Here is a 23,779-nt window from a genome sequence, read left to right as displayed (position 1 = left end):
GCGCCACACTCAAAGCTACAACAATGAGTTTTGATCTGTGTTATTTGACTTAAAATGATTCCAATCATTGCGCTGCTTTATTCTTGGAAACTGTAGGTATTCTTTTTCTCTCCTGCATCTCCAATGCCTGCTTTCCCTCTCTTCCTATCAATCCTGATACAGGATGAGAAAACGAAACCAAACCGAAAACCAATTCTCACCTCCCCAGATCTGGCACGCTCTTTCTAGGAAGTCTGGTTGTCTTCGTTCCCACCTCGCCAGCTTCTTTCCTGGCTCTTCGCGTTTGTCCCTTGCCGACCTTGCCCACCCCCTGGTTCCAGCTCTTGCCCCACCAACTGCGGCCGGTCAGAGCGAGGGCAGCGCCGGTTGCGCAGACGGCCGGGTGAAGGCGGAGCAAAGAAATGAAAGAACCATTACGAGACCAGCAGGCGTTCAGCTTCCCTTGGGCCCCCTCGGCTCAGGCCCGGAGCATCTCCGGGGCGCTGCTTCTGCGGCGGGGACGCTCGGCTGCACTTCTGCCTTCTGAATCGCCCGACGCCCGGCTTGCTCACGGCTTCTCCTGTTGTCCGAGGCTTGGATCCGGCGCCGCCCTCCAGGGAAAAGCGGGTGGCTCCGCCTGGCGTGGAAGGAGTGATCGCTCATCCATGGGGATGAGAAGAACCTGATGTACGCCTATCTCTGTGGCGGAATCGGTTCGCGCGTTTGGTTGCTAAGCAAGAGATTTGGTGGTTGAAACCTACACAGGGACGCCTTGCCTGTGCGCACCTGTAAGTACTCAAAGGCTTTGTGGTTGTTTCTACTCCTCGCATCCTTTCCGGGAAAGGCCAAAAAAGCCTCTTCTACAATCATCCTCCAGCTCCGAGAATGAGTGCAACTGTATCTCTTCACGTTCCTCCTTCACTGTGCATGTAATAAACCCCATAACTCACCGTTGTTTTTAAAAATTTGTCCCATATTTCCAAAGAGATTTAAATTAAAAATCTTGTATTTTTTCCCAGGCAGATGCTGTCTCTCTTTTCCTTCATCCCTGTGTGTACATCTAGATTTCCACCTGGTGGTGTTCTTCCTGGAGGGCTACTGTAACATTACTTGAAATGTGGGTCTGTTGGTGATGAAGACTTTCACCATTTGTATGTCTGTAAAGCCATGAAATTTCCTTGGAAGGAAAGTTATGACCAACCTAGATAGCATATTCAAAAGCAGACACATTACTTTGCCAACAAAGGTCCATCTAGTCAAGGCTATGGTTTTTCCAGTGGTCATGTATGGATGTAAGAGTTGGACTGTGAAGAAAGCTGAGCACCGAAGAATTGATGCTTTTGACCTGTGGTGTTGGAGAAGACTCTTGAGAGTCCCTTGGACTGCAAGGAGATCCTACCAGTCCATTCTGAAGGAGATCAGCCCTGGGATTTCTTTGGAAGGAATGATGCTAAAGCTGAAACTCCAGTACTTTGGCCACCTCATGAGAAGAGTTGACTCATTGGAAAAGACCCTGATGCTGGGAGGGATTGGGGGCAGGAGGAGAAGGGGATGACAGAGGATGAGATGGCTGGATGGCATCACTGACTCGATGGACATGAGTCTGGGTGAACTCCGGGAGCTGGTGATGGACAGGGAGGCCTGGCGTGCTGTGATTCATGGGGTCACAAACAGTCGGACACGACTGAGTGATTGAACTGAACTGAAATGTCATTATTCACCTTCATTTTGAAAGACTTTTGGGAGTGGGTAGTGATAGAATTCCACCTTGACTTTTTAGGCTTCAGTCCTTTAAAGAGGTTGCTCCACTGTCTTATTACTTCTATGCTTCTTTCTTTTTAAAATTGTTGTTGAATGTGTTACGATATTGTTTCTGTTTCTTTTCTTTTTTTCTTTTGCCATAAGGCATGTGGGATCTTAGCTCCCCAACCAGGGATCCAACCCACAACAAGGACCGTCAAGGAAGTTCCTCACTTACATGCTTATGATGAGAAACCTGATATCTTTATTTTTGCTTCTGTAGATACTGGTCTTTTTCCTCTGGTCTCTTGGGGATTGTATTCTTTTTCAAAGGCTTTGACCACTTTAATTATGATGTGACTAGATATGGTTTTTTCATACTGTTGTGCTCATTTATTTTGTTCATTTGGCTCCCTGGATCGGTGGGCTTATAATCTTTACTACAATTGGAATTATCTGACATTGTTCCTCCAAAAACTATTTCTTGTCCCTGGGTATTTTCAGAAACATTAACCACCTATGTATCATTTCTTTTAATGTTGCCCTACCATTAAGTGACACTGTTTTCATTAAAACTATTCTATTTTGGCATGAGTTTCCTTTTGGAAACAACTGTCCTTGACTTTGTGTTCCCTAATTTTGCTTTTTTTTTTTTTTTGCAATGTCTAATCTGCTGTTCAATTGTCTCGGATGTTATAGTTTTCATCTCTGACATTTGATTTTTGGCCATTTCTGTATATTCCACGGTTCTAGTTAACTTTTGAGATATATGCACACAGTCACAATAACTGTTTAAAGTCTTCTCTGCTGATTTTTATATTGTGTCGGTTCTGGTTCAGTTTTGGTTGATTAATTGATTCATTCATTCATTAGGAGACTTCCTCCCTATCTGTTGTTTTCCTGCCTCTTTGCATGACTGTCATTCTTTGGTAGGAGGCCAGACATGATCAAAATTTCCCTTTCTGGACACTGGCTATTTTGATATTTTTTATAAATCTTCTTGAGTTTTACTCTGGGGTACAGTTGAGTGACTTGTAAATGGTTAGATTCCTTTGGATCTTGTTTTCCTGATTTTTTTAGGTAGGTCAGTCTTGTGCTAATTATTCCCATCACTGTAAAAAGTTTCCTGACCAATGGTCAATGAACTACAAGTAGTCCAGTCTGTCTGGGGGGATCATACAGTGTCTGTCCTGTATGAGCACCAGGCATTGTTCCAGGATCTTTTTAAAAGTTTCTTTCCTTGGTCACAGGTACTTTCCTCATAACGATACCCTAATCATTACTCTGCTGAGTACTTGAGTGAAACCCTTTCATATCCCTGGATTCTCTCTCTCTCCCCCACTCACTCTTTCTCTTATCACTGGACCTTTTTTTTTTTTTAAATATTTCTTTCTTATTATTTACTTTTATTGGCGAATTGTTGCTTTATGATGTTATGTTAGTTTCTACTATACAGCAAAGGGAGTCAGCTATACATATACACATATCCCCTCTTTTTAGGACTTCCTTTCCATTTATGTAGCCACAGAACGTCAAGAGTTTCCTATACTACACATTGGATTCTCATTAGGTATCTATTTTATACATAGTATCAATAGTATATATACGTAAATTCCAATCTTCCAATACTAGCCCCCCTTTACCCTTTGATACCCAAACATGTATTTTCTACATCTGTGTCTCTACTTCTGCTTTGCAAATAAGGATCACTGGATCTTTGTCCTGTGAACTCTAGATGCCTTACTCTCCACCAAGACTCAGCTTCATTTTCACAGTCCAAGGAGTTGACCTCAAATCCCTCTCCTGGTGCCCAGCCTGGGAAGTCTCTGAAAGCAGTAAGCTGGGCCCAGTGGCAGAACTCATCTTGTTTATTTCTCATCTCTCAAGGCTTCTGTCCTTTGCTGCCTGATTTTCAGTGTCTTGGAAACCAGTATTTCATGTATTTTTTATTTTTTTTCCTTTGGGAGTAGCGAAAAGAGGGAGAGTGAGATTTAGGCAGGAGGATTTAAATCAGATTTAAATCTGATTCCTGACACTGAACCTTTGCCAGAAACTGAAGGCATCTCTTTATGTTCTTAATTTTATTCAATAGTTGTACTAATTTATATTCCAATGTATTTTTCCAACTCAAAGAATGAGTCTTTTTCTTCATGGTCTTGCCATCACAACAAACTTTCTATATATGAATCTATTTTTCTGATAAGGGGAGTAGTGACCTACTGACTCAGCTTAATGGGAGGTACAACGGAAGGACAATGTGGGCATTACCCAGAGATAGTATATTGCACATGTTCAGCAGCTAAACTTCCAAGATGTTTGGAAAGTATTTCAATACCTATAATTGTTTTCAGTGGTGACCTACATAATTGAGTCCAATGAAAACCAGTCCGAATAACTCTGGAAAGCTTCTTGCAGAGCAGCTTATTGATTAAAGAGAAAACAAAACAAAATCCACTGGTCCCAGACATGTATTCTCTTCCCTCGCCTTTATAAGTTGCATTTTTGCTTTGGTGGGATGCACACAATCTAATGAGGGGGTCTCCCTCCAATATCATTTGCATGGCCATGACTGTCTTCATAAGACACCTTGACAGTACATGGCTAAATCTGCAAAAATTATCTTATTTGAGACAAATTGTTGCAACTGACAGAATCCTGCACCTGATGATACATCTTGTGCAAAACTGGATCCTTATAGAGTTATTGGTTCACCTTCCGATTCCTCTGTTGAAGTTCATGAGGAAACAGGAGCTCTTTGGATTTTCTGTACTCAATCTAGGATGTCTCTGGGTTCTAGGACATTTCTCTCTGCCTCTCTCTCTCTCCCTCTTGGAGTGTGTGCCCTTCTGTTTCTCTCTGTCCCTTATACTCTAAGCTGCTGTGGATATTGCTCACTTTCTCTCCTCCTTGTCAGTTTTCTGGGACTGTGCATTAGGATTCCTTTAATAAGCAAGCACTTACTAGGTGCTCACCAGGTACCAGGCCCCTCTCCAGGAAAACCACTGTATCAGGGGCAAAGTCAAGGTCCCAATTCTTGCTGCACCCATACTGGGAGGCATCAAAAGAAGAATCACACACACACACACACACACACACACAAAATCACAGTGGGAGCACAATCTGTCATGTCCTTTCCAGGTTCATCCATCTTCCAGGGCCTAAGGGCCCCAGCAGTGAGTAAAATAAGAATTTCATAGCATGTGAAAATGGTTGACTTGAGATCTACAAGGCAAGTAACCAAGAATTGAGATTTAAATACAGTCTCTTAATCTGTTAACCTATGACCATTCTATAATCTATAAAAATATGAGGCAGCATTATATTAAAACAGTATTTTATTATTTCTACCTTAATTAGAAGTTTTTCAGACAAAGATTATACATTAATTAAACCAATGTAACATCAGTCAAAGAACTTAAAGTTAACAATAGATCTTACAACCACAAATTGAGCTGAACTGTAACAGAGAAATGCAAATTGGAATCACATATTAGATGATACTTAAAACACTTACCCCTAAATTTTAAGTGGAATAATTAAGGCAATATGATTTCTAAAATTATAAGACTCAGTCTTCATTGCAAAGATATTATGTGGTATATTTAATATACTGGACACATAATTTTAAATTTTATAAATGTAAATACTTTTTGGAATTCAAATTTGCTTAAGGGAAACTAAAACCAACATAGGAAATTTAAGTACCTCTCTTTCATGAGGATTTTGAATAGAAAATAAATCTAAGACTTGTAAAAACTAGAATACTATTCCACCAATATTTTCCACATTGTTAGAAAATCTGAAAGTCAACATGAAGTAGTCTTTAGACCGAAATTATGAAACCAGTATGATGCATACAAGGAGTCATCTCTGGTATTATACATGACAAACATTTTCTATGCAATTAATTATACACCAATTATTAGAATTCTCTAAAGTGTTAACAGTATTTTGATATTCATCCTTATTATCAACTTGCTTTTTTTTTTCTTGTACCTAGGATGGAGAGCACTAATTTATCTAAAGCTAAGCCTTTTTTATATTCCTGAGTTACATTTCAGCAAAACAGAAGGTTCAAGGAAAAGAAAACAAACCCACATGGTTTCTATCCACTGAAATCCTGGAAATAGAAGGTGGATCACTACCCCACTTTGGAGAGAGGCAGCATACGTGTGGTAAAGCAGGATGCCTCTGTGCTTGAATTCAGACTGGACCTGAGACTGGGTCAAGGCCAGAAAAACACAAGACTAAGCATTATTATCCTGGGGCAGCACCCCACCAGACAGCAATCACACAATAGTTTTGGAACGCTCTTGAGGATACTCCCCCTCCCTTTGACATGTTTCCCATCTGCTTCTCTCTTCCTCCAAGCACAGAGAAGGATTCTTCCCTCTGTGTCCTGACAGAACACTTTATGCTCCCTGCAGGGCACAGGGAGCCAGGACAAGAGCTGCACTGCCTTGATGGGTTTCTAGCAAAGGAGTGTGGAAATCCCATGGACAGAGGAGCCTGGTGGGCTATGGTCCAGGGGTCGCAAAGAGTCAGACAGGACTGAGCGACTGACCAGGAACATGAGGTGAATCTACTGCTCAGACTAACCGAAGATGCCACTGCTGACCAAGGCAATCATCAAGGGGCCAGAGGGCAGCCGGTGCTGTGGAGGGAGGGAGATGGAAGCCTAGAAAGGTTCCTGCAATCACAGGGCAAGACTGGCCTGCACTTGGGAAATAGTCAAATAAAACACTGCCTGTAGCCTCTCTGTATCCTAAAGAGGATGGATTCCAGGTTCCTGAAGGGGCAAGAGGGTCCTCTTCCAGAGGACAAAGCTATCCCTGATCTTCAAAATCACGTCCCACAGAAGTTAACTTTGAGAGGGATGCCAAAGGAAAGAAGCAATCCCGTGGTATCAGCAAGTTACTATCAAGTGGTGTCATAATTCTTATATGAGGAGAGAGTGTGATAGCAAATGTGGGAAAATGTTAACTGTGCACTTAGGTACAAAATATATGATATTAGTATTCTTGCAAGTTTTCAGTATATTACAAAAGGTTCTTGTTTTTAATGAATTTTTGGAAACTCGAGTCCCAGATTCTCCTTGGATAAAAACTCTGTAAGACTCCGGGTTTGTAACATGCCAGGAGAAAAGAGTGGAGATGTTCGCTGACCAGCCCAGGCTGTTCATGGTATCTCACCTCTAACAGTCAGCCTGAGGTCAAGGCCCCCTAAACCCTGACTTAGTGGCATTCAGAAACTCAGTGCAGAAGCTCTTCTTCATTGGACCCTGAAGCAAAAGACAATTCCAATCTTGGTAGAAAGAGGATAACTCCTACGAGTGCAGGAACTAGACCCCAGCTGCAGCTATGAAAGCGCCAAATCCTATCCACCAGACCACCAGTTCTAGATCACCATGACAGAGATAGTATGGACCTAACAGAAGCAGAAGATATTAAGAAGAAGTGGGAAGAATCCACATAAGAATTGTTCAAAAAAGATCTTCATGACCCAGATAACCACTTGTATGATCACTCACCTAGAGCCAGACATCCTAGAGTAGAAAGTCAAGTAGGCCTTAGGAAGCATCACTATGAACAAAGCTAGTGGAGGTGATGGAATTCCAGCTGGACTACTTCAAATCCTAGAAGATGATGCTGTTAAAGTGCTGCACTCAATATGCCAGCAAATTTGGAAAACTCAGCAGTGGCCACAGGACTGGAAAAGCTCTGTTTTCATTCAAGTACGAAAGAAAGGCAATGCCAAAGAATGTTCAAACTACTGGACAATTGCACTCATCTCACACTAGCAAAGTAATGCTCAAAATTCTCCAAGCCAGAGAATTGAACTGAACTGCAGGCAAGAAGTCTAATCGAGTGATATTATTATACTATGGCTGTAGGTGGAAGTCCTGGATTATTTTCAGTGCGTGGGAGGAGGGGGATGGGACTAGGGTGGGCTGGAGGGAAGTGTGGATTCCTGTTCACATCACAGATTGGTTGTGTCATATGTAGATATCTGAGCGCAGTGGCTGCTGGTCCGTAATCTGGTGCTTAAACACGATATGGTCTCCCGTGGAGTGGGAGAGAAGCCAGCGTGCACACACACACACAAACACACACACACACAAGCTATAAATTGCTGTGGGCCTGTTTGTACCAACAGATAAATTATATGTGTGAGCAGTAACAACGATGGTGACCTCCCATTGCCTGCCCAGGGTCCAAACGAATATGACAGCCACTTCCATTTCTGATTTCCATATCTCAGTATCTTCCTATGGCCCAAGTTAACCCAGAACATGCAGGGATGGAAACTTTGGGAAATTTGCTTCCAGTTTAGCAACCTTGGCACAGATCTACCAGGATCAGCTTCTTGTGGGCTTGGCATGTGTGTATGTATACATACATCCTTTCCTCCCTCTACCCCTCCTTCTTTTGAAAACGTTCTTAACTTCCAAATAAACACAAAAGCAAAAGCATGCTTACCCCAAACAACAAAAACATGCTAACCCTTCCACAAAAGAGGATAAAGTCTCTTTGTCTTTGAATGATTTTAATTCTTCTTCTGAGCCACATTCATTCTAATTTATAGATATCCTCTAACTTCAAATCGGAGAAGGCAATGGCACCCGACTCCAGTACTCTTGCCTGGAAAATCCCATGGATGGAGGAGACTGGTGGGCTGCAGTCCATGGGGTCGCTGGGAGTCAGACATGGCTGAGAGACTTCGCTTTCACTTTTCACTTTCGTGCATTGGAGAAGGAAATGGCAACCTGCTCCAGTGTTCTTGTCTAGAGAATCCCAGGGACAGTGGAGCCTGATGGGCTGCCGTCTATGGGGTCGCACAGAGTCGGACACAACTGAAGGGACTTAGCAGCAGCAGCAGCAGCAGCAGCTAACTTAAAATACTGAGATTAAAAGTTAAGTCAAAAAAAAAAAGTTAACTCCTATCAACAGATTTTATATTAGCCTGTGCTGGGATGAAAAAGAAGAGGAAAATATTTTTTGATACATATAAAACTATTAGAATTGTAATAAGGAAGTGGTAAAGAACTCAGCTGCCAATCAGAAGGACTGATGCTGAAGCTGAGGCTCCAATGCTTTGGCCACTTGATGCGAAGAACTGACTCCTTGGAAAAGACCTTGATGCTGGGAAAGATTGAAGGCAGGAGAAGGGGACGACAGAGGATGAGATGGTTGGATGGCATCACGGACTTGATGGACATGAGTTAGAGCAAGCTCCGGGAATTGGTGAAGGACAGGGAACCCTGGCATGCTGCAGTCCATGGTCCAACTCTTTGCGACACCATGGATTGCAGCATGCCAGGTGTCCAAAGTATTGGAGTTTCAGCTTTAGCATCAGTCCTTCCAATGAACACCCAGGACTGATCTCCTTTAGGATCTTCAGGATGGAGTGGTAGGATCTCCTTGCAGTCCAAGGGACTCGCCAGAGTCTTTTCCAACACCACAGTTCAAAAGCATCAAATCTTCGGCGCTCAGCTTTCTTCACAGTCCAACCCTCACATCCATACATGACCACTGGAAAAACCATAGCCTTGACTGTCAGACGGACCTTTGTTGGCAAAGTAATGTGTCTGCTTCTGAATATGCTATCTAGGTTGGTCATAACTTTTCTCCCAAGGAGTAAGCGTCTTTTAATTTCATGGCTGCAATCACCACCTGCAGTGATTTTGGAGCCCCCCAAAATAAAGTCTGACATTGTTTCCACTGTTTCCCCACCTATTTCCCATGAAGTGATGGGACCAGATGCCCATGGTCTTCGTTTTCTGAATGTTGAGCTTCAAGCCAACTTGTTCACTCTGCTCTTTCACTTTCATCAAGAGGCTCCGTAGTCTTCACTTTCTGCCATAAGGGTGGTGTCATCGGCATATCGGAGGTTATTGATATTTCTCCCGGCAATCTTGATTCCAGCTTGTGCTCCTTGCCTTAAACAACCATAAAAATGGGCAAAATGTGTGAAGCACCTGGTTATACACACTGGACAGAGACAGTGCAAGACTGTGAGTGCCTGAGAGAGAGTTGTGGGAATGACCTGATGGTGGTACAGCAAGCAGAGCATGGTGCTCACACAAAGCTAAGGCAGAGATCAGAGGGCAACTGAAACAACTAGAATCTGTAGAGAAGGAGAAAGGAGAGAACAGTTTACAGGCTAGTTTTCAAAAGTCTATATTGGGTCTCCTGCCAGTCATTTGCTGAGTGCTAGGCTGGCTGCTCATGGGTGGAGTGCTTATGCAAGGCTTATGGGACAACAGGTGCTATTGGGATGAAAACCAGAACAGAGATTTTAGAAGTCTCTGCTGGCAACACTGGAATTCAGGCCTTGTTAACTCTGTATCACCCTGAGCATTCAGTTGATACTCCAGAAAGACTGTTTTAGGAAGAAAGACCATACCCTAGTGTAAGGCCTACTCTTGATCCTCCCTCCAAAAGTGTAAAACTAAGACCTGACAAGGTTAGCAGGGTTTGGAGGTTGAGCCACACCAAGGAGGGCTTGGGACGTTCCACAGATCTACCAACACAATCCGTAAATCCAGCCCTACACAAGTTCAAAGTGGTTGGCCAGTAATCAAATTGCTTAGTAGAACAAAAGTTGATACATTTTGGAGAAGATACCAGAATCCAGAATGTCTATAATGTATCATTCAAAGAGTCCTGTGAACAAAAGTGAAACATGCCAAGAAACAGAAAAATGCTACTTATTCAACACATAGTTTTAAAAAGAAAAAAAAAAAAAAGACAACCCCAAGATGTCTCAGATGTTGGATTTAGCAGACTTTAAAGCAGAGTTGTAGATACTAGCTGAGATTTGGAAAGGAGAAATAGAAGTGGTTGTCATATTCGTTTGGACCCTGGGAAGAGCTCCGGAGGTCACCAGCACTGTTACCCCTCACAAAGGTACTTTATCTGCTGATACAAACAGACTCGCAGCAATTTATACTTCCTATCAGATGTCCTCTTACTGTTTCACAGCTCTTGGGCCAGGTAACTGTTTTGTTCTTTGACAAATAGCTATAGAAGGACACTTCTATTTTTAGGGTTGGAGTTTAAAAGCAATAAGAGACTGAGGCAGTTTCTATCTAGCTCTTTTTTGTGGGCTTCAGTTCTCCATTAGGACCTCGCAAGCGTGGGCTCAGGTACCCAGCAAAAACTGTTGAATCTAATCTATTGCAAGTCTCTGTTATTAAGAATATACCAGGGTGCCTCTAGGATACACGTTTTAAAAACTCAAACTGTGTAAACTCTAAGGTGACACGGAAAGTGCAGTCAAAATGCAAGCAAGAATGGTGCTAAAGTTCAGAGGATGTGTATGAAGAAGTACTTATCTCCTGGCAATAACGTAGAGTCGGGAATGACTTAGCGACTAAACCACAGCAACATCATATTACCAAGTGAGTACGTGCGCAAAGTCGCTCGCAGCCTTAGGCACGACAATCATCAGTAACACCCGTAGCCAAAAAAAAAAAAAAAAAAGAAACTGCACTAAAAAAAAAAAAAAAAAAATCACCACTGTCCCGATTACAAGAGATCAAACCAATCAATCCTAAAGGAAATCAGTCCTGAACATTTGTTGCAAGAACTGATGCTGAAGCTTCAATAGTTTGGCCACCTGATGCGTAGAACTGGTTTATTGGGGGAAAAACCCTAATGCTCAGCTCAGTTCAGTCGCTCAGTCGTGTCCGACTCTTTGCGACCCCATGAATCGCAGCGTGCCAGGCCTCCCTGTCCATCACCAACTCCCGGAGTTCACTCAAACTCATGTCCATCGAGTCGGTGATGCCATCCAGCCATCTCATCCTCTGTCGTCCCCTTCTCCTCCTGCCCCCAATCCCTCCCAGCATCAGGGTCTTTTCCAATGAGTCGACTCTTCGCATGAGGTGGCCAAAGTATTGGAGTTTCAGCTTTAGCATCAGTCCTTCCAATGAACACCCAGGACTGATCTCCTTTAGGATCTTCAGGATGGAGTGGTAGGATCTCCTTGCAGTCCAAGGGACTCGCCAGAGTCTTCTCCAACATCACAGTTCAAAAGCATCAATTCTTCGGTGCTCAGCTTTCTTCACAGTCCAACCCTCACATCCATACATGACCACTGGAAAAACCATAGCCTTGACTGTCAGACGGACCTTTGTTGGCAAAGTAATGTGTCTGCTTTTGAATATGCTATCTAGGTTGGTCATAACTTTCCTAAAGGAGTAAGCGTCTTTTAATTTCATGGCTGCAATCACCATCTGCAGTGATTTTGGAGCCCCCCAAAATAAAGTCTGACATTGTTTCCACTGTTTCCCCACCTATTTCCCATGAAGTGATGGGACCAGATGCCCATGGTCTTCGTTTTTTGAATGTTGAGCTTTAAACCAACTTGTTCACTCTGCTCTTTCACTTTCATCAAGAGGCTCTTTAGTTCCTCCTCACTTTCTGCCATAAGGGTGGTGTCATCGGCATATCGGAGGTTATTGATATTTCTCCCGGCAGTCTTGATTCCAGCTTGTGCTTCTTCCAGCCCAGCGTTTCCCATGATGTATTCTGCGTATAAGTTAAATAAGCAGGGTGACATTTGAAAGCATAAGAAAATGTGAGAACAGGAAATTACACAGTTTCATATACCATCACCGATTCAAAGTCGTGAATTTCAGTAACGTCAGGGTGACGGAGGACTACTTAGAACCTAGCGTCCTTCCAGTTCCAATCTGGGGGAAGATCAGACAACTCCGTAAGATTTAATCTATAGTCCGGCGAGATAGAGCTGCGGTTTTTCAGGAATCCTGAAGGAATTACGTGAAAAACGAAGCTGAATGTCGAAGGGGCCAGGTCATTGCAGTGGGGCATTTCAGAGAACTGTCGGCAGTCCTCAACGAAAAAAAACAACCACTCTAACCAACCAGCCCTGCAAAAAAACAGTACTCTAGAACACTCACTGAAGAGAATAACCTATGAATCCTACTTAGCCTCGTAGACGTAAACACCAGTTAAGTCCCACAAACGGGGATTATTAGCGTACAGCACCATAAAATGGCCGAAGATCGCTTATTAACACTGAAAAGGCGTAGTCTGACTTTCAACAACTAAAGAGCACAGGGGAAAGCGCGAACGCAGTCCCCCACTACCACAAATTATGCAGTCGAGTTTCCCACATTTGGGGAAATCGCAGGGGTCAGCACATCCGGAGTGCAATGGGTAAGCCTCGCCCTGGGAAAACCACCTTCGTGATCATGGTATCTCCCCTGCCAGGTAAGTATGAGTTGCCAGCCTGCCGCCCCACCACAACCTCAGACGCCCTGCACTGTTCACACACGCTCACTTTCCTCCCCGCATCCCCGACCCTTCTTGGACCTTCCACACAGCGCACCCACGCACTTTCAAGCAGAAACTCCTCAGTTCTCTCCCACGCCACGGGAGACCGTATCGTGTTTCAGCACCAGCTGACGGCCCAGCAGCCCCTGCGCTCGGATATCTACATACGACACGCCCCGTCCGTGACGTCACGGGAACCCGCGCGTCCCTCCAGCCCACGCCCCGCCCTAGGCCCCGCCTCCCTCCTCCCACGCCATTCGGCCCGGCCAACCGGCCGGCGGGCGCCCTCTGGGGGAAGCGACGTCCGCCTCCCGCTCCTGTTCTCCCACCCGCTACGTGTTTGGGACCCGGCGCGCTCGGCTGCCTGCCTTAACTTTTGTCCTGCCCAGCCCCGGTCTGGCGGTCGGCTGAAACCTGTGCATCTTTTTTTCAAATAATGGCGTTCAGCGGGGAGAACAGAACATTTAGCAGTCCAGGGGAAACCGGTTCCTTTCAAATCCAGTTGTCTTTGTGATGTAGTATTGTGTGTATGTCTAGTAAAACGCATTAGGCGTCACGACTGGCCGTGAACTCAGTTCCATTCGTGAAAATTGGGTCATTCATCAGAAATTTCATTCATTTTATTTCCAGCTTCAGGTGTGGTTTTGACTCTGAACAGATTTTAACACCTGTCTGTATCCTCTGTCTTACTGAGACAGGCTGGGACCTGGGACCCTTTGCTGCAGTGTTTGCACCTGGACAGACCGAGGCAGGAATTTGATGGGCCCCAGGGTGAGCAGCTGCAATCTATCCCCTGCAGACAGTTAACTCCGGGCTAAGAGCAGGGACTTCCCTGGTGATCCAGTGATGAACTCCATACTCCGGTTCAATCTCTGGTCAAGGAACTAGATCCCACATGGGACAACTAACAGTTTACGTGCTGCAACTAAAGATCCTTCATGCCTAATAAATAAATATTTTGTATAAAGATAAGATGCTCCAAGATAAGGATATTAGGAGGAGCAAGGAGGAGCTGAGTCCTTATTGGATAGAAGATAGAGACCACCTATTTTGCATTCTTGAGGTCCAGGAGACCTTCACAGACTACACATGCTCAGAAAAATTCCTCCCAGGTTAAAAAGGAGGGGAGGAGCCACCCGGTGATTGTTGGTGTCAACCTCCCAGGAGCCCTCTGTGCTACAATCCTTCTTAGCAAAAAATTTCACATGCATGTCAGGAAGGGCCCCAGGAGAGGTCAGGTGTGGAAAAAAAAAGATGAGATAATTGGCCAAAATGGAAGAAATGCTCTATATAAGTGATTTGAATCACCTCTCTGATGCACTGCTCCTCGTTAAGGAGGACACCCACACCGTTTCCAAGTGTGCATCTCTGCCTTACTTCTGTCTTAAATAAGCTGTGTATCTATGTGCTCCCTGACTTGTGTTGTGGCTCTAATAATAAACTTTGTACCTACTTTTACAGCTTTTGCCTCTTTGAGAAATTCATTTTTCAGTAGAGGCAAGAGCCAGGCCAACCATGCTTCTAGCCCTAGCTCCTGATGGAAGGGTGGCTAGGATTCCTGGTTTTCACACAGGCTGCTGCTGCTGCTGCTGCTGCTGCTGCTAAGTCGCTTCAGTCGTGTCGGACCCTGTGCGACCCCATAGACGGCAGCCCACCAGGCTCCCCCGTCCCCGGGATTCTCCAGGCAAGAACACTGGAGTGGGTTGCCATTTCCTTCTCCAATGCATGAAAGTGAAAAGTGAAAGTGAAGTCACTCAGGCTACCCTGGTTCAATTCCTGGTCAGGGAACAAAGATCTTGCTTCAAGCGACCACTCACTGCTTCAAGCCACCACTCACTGCTTGTGTCCTCGAGATCAAAATGTCTCCTCCAGCAACAAAATAGAAAGAAACAATAGGGACTAAAAACAACTGCATGTATGCAGTTGGAGAAAATTATGGACAAGAGACAAAAAGACCGAAGATTCAAGTGTCATCTATGAAGAGCTGGTGGCAAAAAGAGGATCAGTTCCGTTCAGTTCAGTCGCTCAGTCGTGTCCAACTCTTTGCGACCCCATGGACTGCAGCACGCCAGGCTTCCCTGTCCATCACCAACTCCCGGAGCTTACTCAGACTCATGTCCATTGAGTCCGTGATGCCATCCAACCATATCATCCTCTGTCGCCCCCTTCTCCACCCGCCTTCAACCATTCCCAGCATCCGGGGCTTTTCAAATGAGTCAGTTCTTCGCATCAGGTGGCCAAAGTATTGGAGCTTCCGCTTCAGCATCAGTCCTTCCAAAGAATATTCAGGACTGATTTTGTTTAGGATAGACTGGTTGGATCTCCTTGCTGTCCAAGGGACTCTAAAGAGTCATCTCCAACACCACAGTTCAAAAGCTGAGAGCAAAAGCAGAATACTGCACATTCCCCCTGCACACACCACCACCAAACTCATAGGCAAACCACCTAAGTCACCTTGAAAGCCTGACCCTTCTGTAACAGGAGGGAAAGGGGCAGGGCACAACTTTCGAAATAATGACATAGCCCAAGGACACAACATAAACCGGTTTTAGAATCAAATGGGACCAAGATGGCAGACAAGACTAGACCTTGGTCCTCAATCGGCAAGTGAAATGACAGACACACCCAGAGGTGCCGTGACAGTTCCAAGGCAATGTTAAAAGACCAAGGAGTGGGCGGTGGCCCAAATCCTGGAAATCCCCACCCCTTCCCAAAAACAGTTGGGATAATCCTCCCACTCATTCACATACAAAATTACCCAGCTTATAAAAACTAACCATGCCACACTTGGCGACCGCACTCTTCCTCTGCAATGGCCCACACTCTGTCTGTGGAGTGTGCTTGCTTCTCTTGAATCTGAATAAATCTACTTCTTACCTATCACTTCGTCTCTCACTCAGTTCTTTCTGTGGAGACATCAAGAACCTGACCAGGTACCGTGGGTTTTGGCTGGGGTTGAGTCCCAAAGCAAAAACACCACCCAGTTGTGGATGTCACTACTGTTGGAAGTAAAGTCCAATGCTGTGAAGAGCAATACTGCATAGGAACCTGGAATGTTAGGTCCATGAATCAAGGCAAATTGGAAGCGGTCAAACAGGAGATGGCAAGAGTGAACATCAACATTTTAGGAATCAGCAAACTAAAATGGACTGGAGTGGGTGAATTTAACTCGGATGAGCATTGTATCTACTACTGTGGGCAAGAATCCCTTAGAAGAAATGGAGTAGCCATCATAGTCAATAAAAGAGTCCAAAATGCAGCACTTGGATGCAATCTCAAAAACAACAGAATGATCTCTGTTAGTTTCCAAGGCAAACCATTCAGTATCACAGTAATCCATGTCTATGCCCCAATCAGTAATGCTGAAGATAGCTCATACGTGAGCAAGGAAATCTCATCCTCGATCTGCATCCTGTGTGCTTTTTGGTTAGTTTTCTTTGGACCTACCCTTAAGCATCACCCCACTCCCAGCACCTCCTCCGATCTCAGAGGCTTTTGGGGGCTGAGCGGATCTACGAGTGCCGTCCCCGAGGCAGCCACGAGGGGGAGGACAGTCCTTCCCGCCATGGTCCTGCCTTTTCTGTTTGGCCCAGTGGTTTCTATTTGCCAGCAGGACTTTGTGAATCAGAAGTGGGAACAACACATCCTGAGAAAGGGGCTGGCAAATAGCCCAGCAAACTGCCGACAACTCGGCGTGGGGTTTTCTTCTGAATTGTAGTTCAATGTTTTCAGATAGAAAGAAAAGGAAAATTACTTTTGACCAAAAGGAAAAAAAAAAAAAAAAAGTACGAATTCTACTGCCATTCAAGAAGGGGTGTTAAGGAGGTTTCCTAGTTTGCCAGACTACTGAAGCATGTCAGGTGCACATTCGAGGCTGAAACAGAGGTACGGCTTTTAACAGGAGAAGGCCTAGAGAGAAAAGGCGGGGGTGATGAGAGAACTGGATCCAGAAATGGGAAGAGGCCCCTTGGGGTGAGAAGGGGTGGGTGGGAGAGTATCTAAGCAGTATCTCCAGCAATGACTAAGGCATGTATAAATAAGCAAGGCAGCTGACCACGCAAGAAATGAAGCCTCTGAAACCAGGACACTGCTGGGAAAATGGCTAGTGGCAGACTCGCACAAGACAGGCCGACGAGAAGTTCGTCACGGGGCGCCTCCTGATACCTCAACCGACTTCGTGTGTTGGGCTCAGGTAAGGGCTTCTCTGCTTGGATCCTGCGCCCAGAAGAAGCCTTCCCTCACGCACAAACTTTTCAAGAGGAGACCGAAAGAGCGTTCAACGACCGAGCCTGCCACGAAATCCGCCTCCACGCGTAGCCCTGGCAGGTTTCCAGTGCCCCCAAAACCGAAAAACAAACGCCTGTTCCTGAACCAGTCCCTCCAGCCGCAAACTCGCGGGTCCTACCGCGGTTCGAGTTCAAAAACCGACCATGCCTTTATAGGCGCTCTTACACGCTTCTGGTCTCCCCTACCATACGCAGACTTGACAAAACGACCCAAGACACAGAGGAACGTCACCGGGCGGTCAGACGCGCTTCCCGAACCTACTCTTGCACAAAAAATAGCCAGGGGAAAGCGCGAACGCAGTCCCCCACTACCACAAATTATGCAGTCGAGTTTCCCACATTTGGGGAAATCGCAGGGGTCAGCACATCCGGAGTGCAATGGATAAGCCTCGCCCTGGGAAAACCACCTTCGTGATCATGGTATCTCCCCTGCCAGGTAAGTATGAGTTGCCAGCCTGCCGCCCCACCGCAACCTCAGACGCCCTGCACTGTTCACACACGCTCACTTTCCTCCCCGCATCCCCGACCCTTCTTGGACCTTCCACACAGCGCACCCACGCACTTTCAAGCAGAAACTCCTCAGTTCTCTCCCACGCCACGGGAGACCGTATCGTGTTTCAGCACCAGCTGACGGCCCAGCAGCCCCTGCGCTCGGATATCTACATACGACACGCCTCGTCCGTGACGTCACGGGAAGCCCTCCAGCCCACGCCCCGCCCTAGGCCCCGCCTCCCTCCTCCCACGCCGTTCGGCCCGGCCAACCGGCCGGCGGGCGCCCTCTGGGGGAAGCGACGTCCGCCTCCCGCTCCTGTTCTCCCACCCGCTACGTGTTTGGGACCCGGCGCGCTCGGCTGCCTGCCTTAACTTTTGTCCTGCCCAGCCCCGGTCTGGCGGTCGGCTGAAACCTGTACACCTTTTTTCAAATAACGGCGTTCAGCGGGGAGAACAGAACATTTAGCAGTCCGGGGGAAACCGGTTCCTTTCAAATCCAGTTGTCTTTGTGATGTAGTATTGTGTGTATGTCTAGTAAGACGCATTAGGCGTCACGACTGGCCGTGAACTCAGTTCCATTCGTGAAAATTGGGTCATTCATCAGAAATTTCATTCATTTTATTTCCAGCTTCAGGTGTGGTTTTGACTCTGAACAGATTTTAACACCTGTCTGTATCCTCTGTCTTACTGAGACAGGCTGGGACCTGGGACCCTTTGCTGCAATGTTTGCACCTGGACAAACTGAGGCAGAAATTCCATGCGCCCCACGCTGAGCAGCTGGAATCTGTCTCCTGTGGACAGATACTCCAGACTAAGGACAGGGGCTTCCCTAGTGGTCCACTGGCTAAGATTCCACACTTCCCAGTGCCTGGGGCCGGAGCTGGATCCCTGGTCAAGGAACTAGATCCCACCTGGGACAACTAAGAGTTTTCATGCTGCAACTAAATATCCCATGTACCTCTAAAGCTTCTTTAAGATAAGGATATCAGGAGGAGCAAGGAAGAGCTGAGTCCCGCTTGGATAGAAATAAAGAGACCACGTATTTCGTATTTTTGAGGTCAAGGAGATCTTTGCAGACTATCCATGCCTACAAAGCTTTTTCCTGGGTCAAAAAGGAGGTAGACGGAGCCACCCCTTAATAGGTGGTGTTAACCTCGCCCTCGGCCTCTGCGCCCGGAAGAAATGTCCTATATAAGTGATCTGAATCACCTCTCTGATACACTCCTTCTCGTTAAGGAGGACACACACACCCTTTCTCTCTGAGTGTGTCTCTCTGCCTTGCTTCTGTCTTAAATAAATTGTGTATCTGTGTGCCCTCCAACTTGTGCTGTGGCTCTAATAATGCACTTTGTACCTGTCTTTTCAGCTTTTGTCGCTTTAAGAAATTCAGTTTTCAATGAAGGCGCTAGTCAGGCCAACTTTGCTTCTAGCCCTAGCTCTTGATGGACTGGTGGCTAGGATTCCTGGTTTTCACACAGGCTACCCTGGTCCAATTCTTGGACAGGCAACAAAGATCTTGCTTCAGGCCACCACTCACTGCTGTGTCCTTGAGATCCAAATGTCTTCCCCAGCAACAAAATACAAAGAAACAATAGGGGACAAAAAATAACTGCATGTATGCCTTTGGTGGAAATTGTGGACAACAAGATACAAAAAGACCAAAATCCCAACTGTCATCTCCGAAGAACTGGTGCCAAAAACAGGGTGCCCGGAGCAAAAGCAGGGTACTGCACATTCCCCCTGCACACGACGCCAGGAAACACACAGGCAACCCCCCTGAGCCAGTCCTGTAGCCTGACCCCTCCACCCACCCGGTGGAAGGAACCAGCACACCATCCCTCCCCCTGCCCCCCACCCAGGGCAAACAAGGGAACCTGTTACTTGTTTTGCTGCAGCAGGGATCCCAATAAAGCCTTACCTGAGTTTCTAGTCCGTCCTCTTATCAATTTCTATTGATTAAGGAAGGCTAAGGGGGTGGTTTAGTCACTAAGTCGTGTCTGACTCTTGTGGCCCCATGGACTGTAGCCTGCCAGGCTCCTCTGTCCATGGGATTCTCCAGGCAAGAATACTGGAGAGGGTTGCCATTTCCTTCTCCAGGCGATCTTCCCCACCCAGGAATCGAACCCGGGTCTCCTAAGAACCCTTGATAAATAGATAAGCTGAAAGCCATCAAACAGCTAGTCTGGACTGGTTGATCTGGTGAAGATGACTAATCAGGTAAATATTCTTGGCTACGTGTGGATGCTCCAAAACTTCTTGAATGTTTAGTAGTGAAATGACTGTGGCAAATTTCCGTGTGTCATACCTGCCAGAGTCCTCCCTTTGACACGTCTGAGATAGCTAGGCCTAATGGAACTACTTTCCTCATCAGGATTTCTCAACTTCACATACCACCCTTTTCCTTGGCTTATAATTATTTTTTTCTTCCATAATTATTTATTTATTTTAGTTTTGACTGCTGGGTCTCGCTGCTGCGCATAGGCGTCTCTCTAGTTGTGGCAATCAGGGGCTTCTCTTTGCGGTAACGTCTCTTGCTACCGGGCACAGGCTCTAGGCCAGCGGGCTCCGTAGGTGTGGCACACAACACATGGAACATTCCCTCACAGGAGATGAAACCTGTGTCCCTGCATCGGTCGGCAGATTCTTAAATATAATTATTGTAATTAATTATTCTTAAAATAACACCACATTTTCTCTTTGACACAGTATTAACAGTTGAAGGTCAACTTAAGATAATGATTGTGAGCAACATATAAATAAGTAATCAGCTATCTGATAGTGAAGGAAAGCCAAAAGTCTGAGGACAGCCAAAATAGCCCAATAAGTATTTCGAGTTTACTTTGCCTCCCAGCCCAGGCCAAAAGAAAAGAATAAGTATCAACATCACATTAGCCATAACCAAGTGGTTTTAGATGTTTGACAAAATGAGGAATAACATGTGTAAAGTTCAAAGCGTATACGCTTCCAAAACGATTACCGGTGCACACCAACCTGAATAACTAGTGAAGCATTACCAAAGATCTAAGGTATGATAAATCACCAGACCACAAAAGGCTTCCTCATGACGTCCATGAAAGAGCTCAGAGTAATCACATACACACACACCCCTCCGAAGAACTGGGTTTGTTTGTTTGGGAAGGAGGGGTATGGGCCTGACTTCTTTCACTCAGCGTAACGTCTATGAGATTTAACCATAGTTTTCAGGTAGTTCTTTGTCTCTGTGTGTGTTCCTTGGAAGAATATATCTCAGTATACTTATCCAGTTGAGGATATTCTGAAATGGTACGATACGAACATTCTCTTATGACTTTTCAAGGACATACACATTTCTCTAGGGCAGCCCATTCCAATAAAATAATGCCAGGGTTGACCTTTAGAATAAAAATTTTAGGGTTTTTCTCCCCAACAAAGTGGGTTGATTCAGAAATAGCAGGGGAATCACAAAGCAGGACAAGCAAACTATGGCAAAAGCATAGGCAAATTGCACACAAAGGAGAAGAAGGAACGTTCTTTGAGAGAGAAAGAGAAAGAAGCTGAGAGGACTTGTTTTGAACCAAAGGACACTGGGGAAAAGTGAAAGATCAGGGTGGTGACAGTTTCTCATTGGCCGAGTTGCTGATATATTGCAGGAGATACAAGGTACATCTTTTTCTGTCCCCGCCTATAACTGATTGTTCTTTCCTATTGATGATTCTTCTGTTTAGGTCTATGATTGACAAGTCTTCCTGTATTTGAACTTGAGTGGTAATCCATGAGAGCTCCCCCTTCTGGTCTCCTGACTCAATTTTAGTGAGGTTTCCCTTTATTAGCATCACACCTGCTGCTGCTGCTGCTGCTGCTGCTGCTAAGTCGCTGCAGTCGTGTCCGACTCTGTGCGACCCCATAGACGGCAGCCTACCAGGTTTCCCCGTCCCTGGGATTCTCCAGGCAAGATCACTGGAGTGGGTTGCCACTTCCTTCTCCAATGCAGGAAAGTGGAAAGTGAAAGTAGGAAGTCACTTGGTCGTGTCCGACTCTCAGCGACCCCTTGGACTGCAGCCTGCCAGGCTCCTCCGTCCATGGGATTTTCTAGGCAAGAGTACTGGAGTGGGGTGCCATTGCCTTCTCCGAGCATTACACCAGTCACCTGGAATTTAAAGTTTTCAATTACAACCTATTTTAAAAGTTTGTGAGATTTACTGCGTTAAAAAAAAAAAAAAAAAACACTCATCATTACCACGTGTGACACTAGAAACACTACAAGTGTTCGGTAGTTACCCGTGACTTGTACCTGTCTCATTGGACAGCAGAGGTCACATATATAGCAGAGATAAAAGTACGATTTCTGGGCCACAGCACGTGATAGTGTATGTACGACCCTTAGCTGATGCTGCCAAATTCCTCTCCAACTTTGTTGACCTTACTAACACTCCTTTTAGAAATGAAAAAGAATTTACAGTGCTCTCCATCCTGTGAAATTTTGGTATTGTTTGCCTTTTTACTTTTCTTTCTTGAGTTTATTGAGGTGTAATCTACATAGTAAAATCTGCCAACATTAGACTATTTTACACTCTTTACTATGGTATCATATCTCTGCAAAGCTGGATTTTGGTAGTTGCTATGATAGAAAGCAAGTGCCATGCGAAAAAATGGATGCCTAATAAGAAATAAGGTGACGCTTCAAAAAAGTTTGAGAAGCTGTGCAGCGCACAACATTAAGGTTATGATTCTGAAATGTCAGAGCACTAAAAACAACAAACCACTGCACCGAACTTTCGTCAAGGGAACACGTAGTAATATGCCCGGCATCAGCCATATACGAACAAGATATAGAAATATTTGTAAACAACAACAGCATTCCCCAACTAAAGCGGTATTTCTGCTGTCAGCCAATCTACCAGGAAATTAGGACAAATGGGAAGGACAAAGAGAGAACAAACTTGCAGGCAACGAAAGATGATTCGTTCATTAAATCAATTTAATAGAGTCAAAGGAAACTATAGATCATGAATCTGTCATTTAAGCAGACACATGTCGGAACACAAGAATGTTGGAATCATATATTGGTGTATATATGGAATCATATATTACAGGACACCTAAAAATATAAACCAAATATTGTAGGGGGAATGATTGAGTCCTCTGGTGTCTAGAATTGTAACTATTCATTCCCCTTTACAGATATTAGTATATTCAGTATACTTCAAGACATAAATTTAAACTTTTAGAAGTTTAAATACTCATTGGCTATGTTGGCTTATCTGAGCAGTACAACCAGCATAGGAAACTTAGGAAGTCCAATGTAATTCAGATTTTCAACCTAAATAAACCCAAGACTTAAATACTAAAATATTATACCACCATTACTTTCTACACCTTTATAAGATAATCTGAAAATACATATAGAGTTGGTGTTAGACCAAAATGAGAAAAACAATGTAATTATTCTGAGTCGCTTCCATTAAAAAAAAAAAAAAAACGAACATGAGTAAACATTTTGAAGGCCATTATGTAAGTTATTTAAATTGTTTAAAAGTATTAAGAATAATCTGTTATCAGTTTCATTCCTTCATGGTTGCTGTTCCAAGTAATCAAGACCATTTACTCAATCTACAGTTAAATCTATTTTTTTCCTTGTCACAAATTTAGCAACAAAATTTTCCTTATATAAATACCACATGGAAGCATAAACAGTAGAGTATTTTCCCCAGAAAGTCTTCATTTTTTAATTTTACATTTACGGAACTGATTATCACTTTCCTTAAGAGGAGTGACATCTTTAAATTTTGAGAGGCCTAACTTGTCTGTTCTCCCCAGAGTGAGAGAAAGTGTATTGACTTGTTTCTGAGAAAATATATTTAAACAGGGGAAAAAAATACATCAAAGCAGTGGGCCTTGCTTGACTTCCCTGGGGGTACAGTGGATAGGAATCTGCCTGCCAGTGGAGGGGAAACAGGTCCGATCCCTGGTCTGGGAAGATTCCACATGCCGCAGAGCAAC

At 44.8% G+C, this 23,779-nt stretch overlaps 1 long non-coding RNA gene and 2 other non-coding genes across 3 annotated transcripts; all 3 read right to left on the bottom strand.

Annotated features, from left to right (window-relative positions):
- Positions 1 to 8,859: 8,859 nt before the first annotated feature.
- Positions 8,860 to 19,112, bottom strand: LOC147376288 (uncharacterized). Its single transcript, XR_015160918.1, has 2 exons — positions 13,086 to 19,112; positions 8,860 to 12,254 (listed from the first exon to the last, which is right to left on the bottom strand). It is a non-coding gene; the product is annotated as an uncharacterized LOC147376288 (long non-coding RNA).
- Positions 12,804 to 12,967, bottom strand: LOC147376290 (U1 spliceosomal RNA). The gene has a single exon (XR_015161708.1). It is a non-coding gene; the product is annotated as a U1 spliceosomal RNA (small nuclear RNA).
- Positions 17,589 to 17,752, bottom strand: LOC147376289 (U1 spliceosomal RNA). Its single transcript, XR_015161776.1, has one exon. It is a non-coding gene; the product is annotated as a U1 spliceosomal RNA (small nuclear RNA).
- Positions 19,113 to 23,779: the final 4,667 nt, after the last annotated feature.

Source organism: Bos grunniens, chromosome 3, assembly GCF_055505025.1.
Source record: "Bos grunniens cultivar Pamir isolate PY7600 chromosome 3, Bosgru_T2T1.0, whole genome shotgun sequence".
Lineage (NCBI taxonomy): Eukaryota > Metazoa > Chordata > Mammalia > Artiodactyla > Bovidae > Bos > Bos grunniens.
The sequence above is the reverse complement of the archived record's forward strand: the minus strand, read 5'-3'. Positions and strand labels throughout refer to the sequence as shown.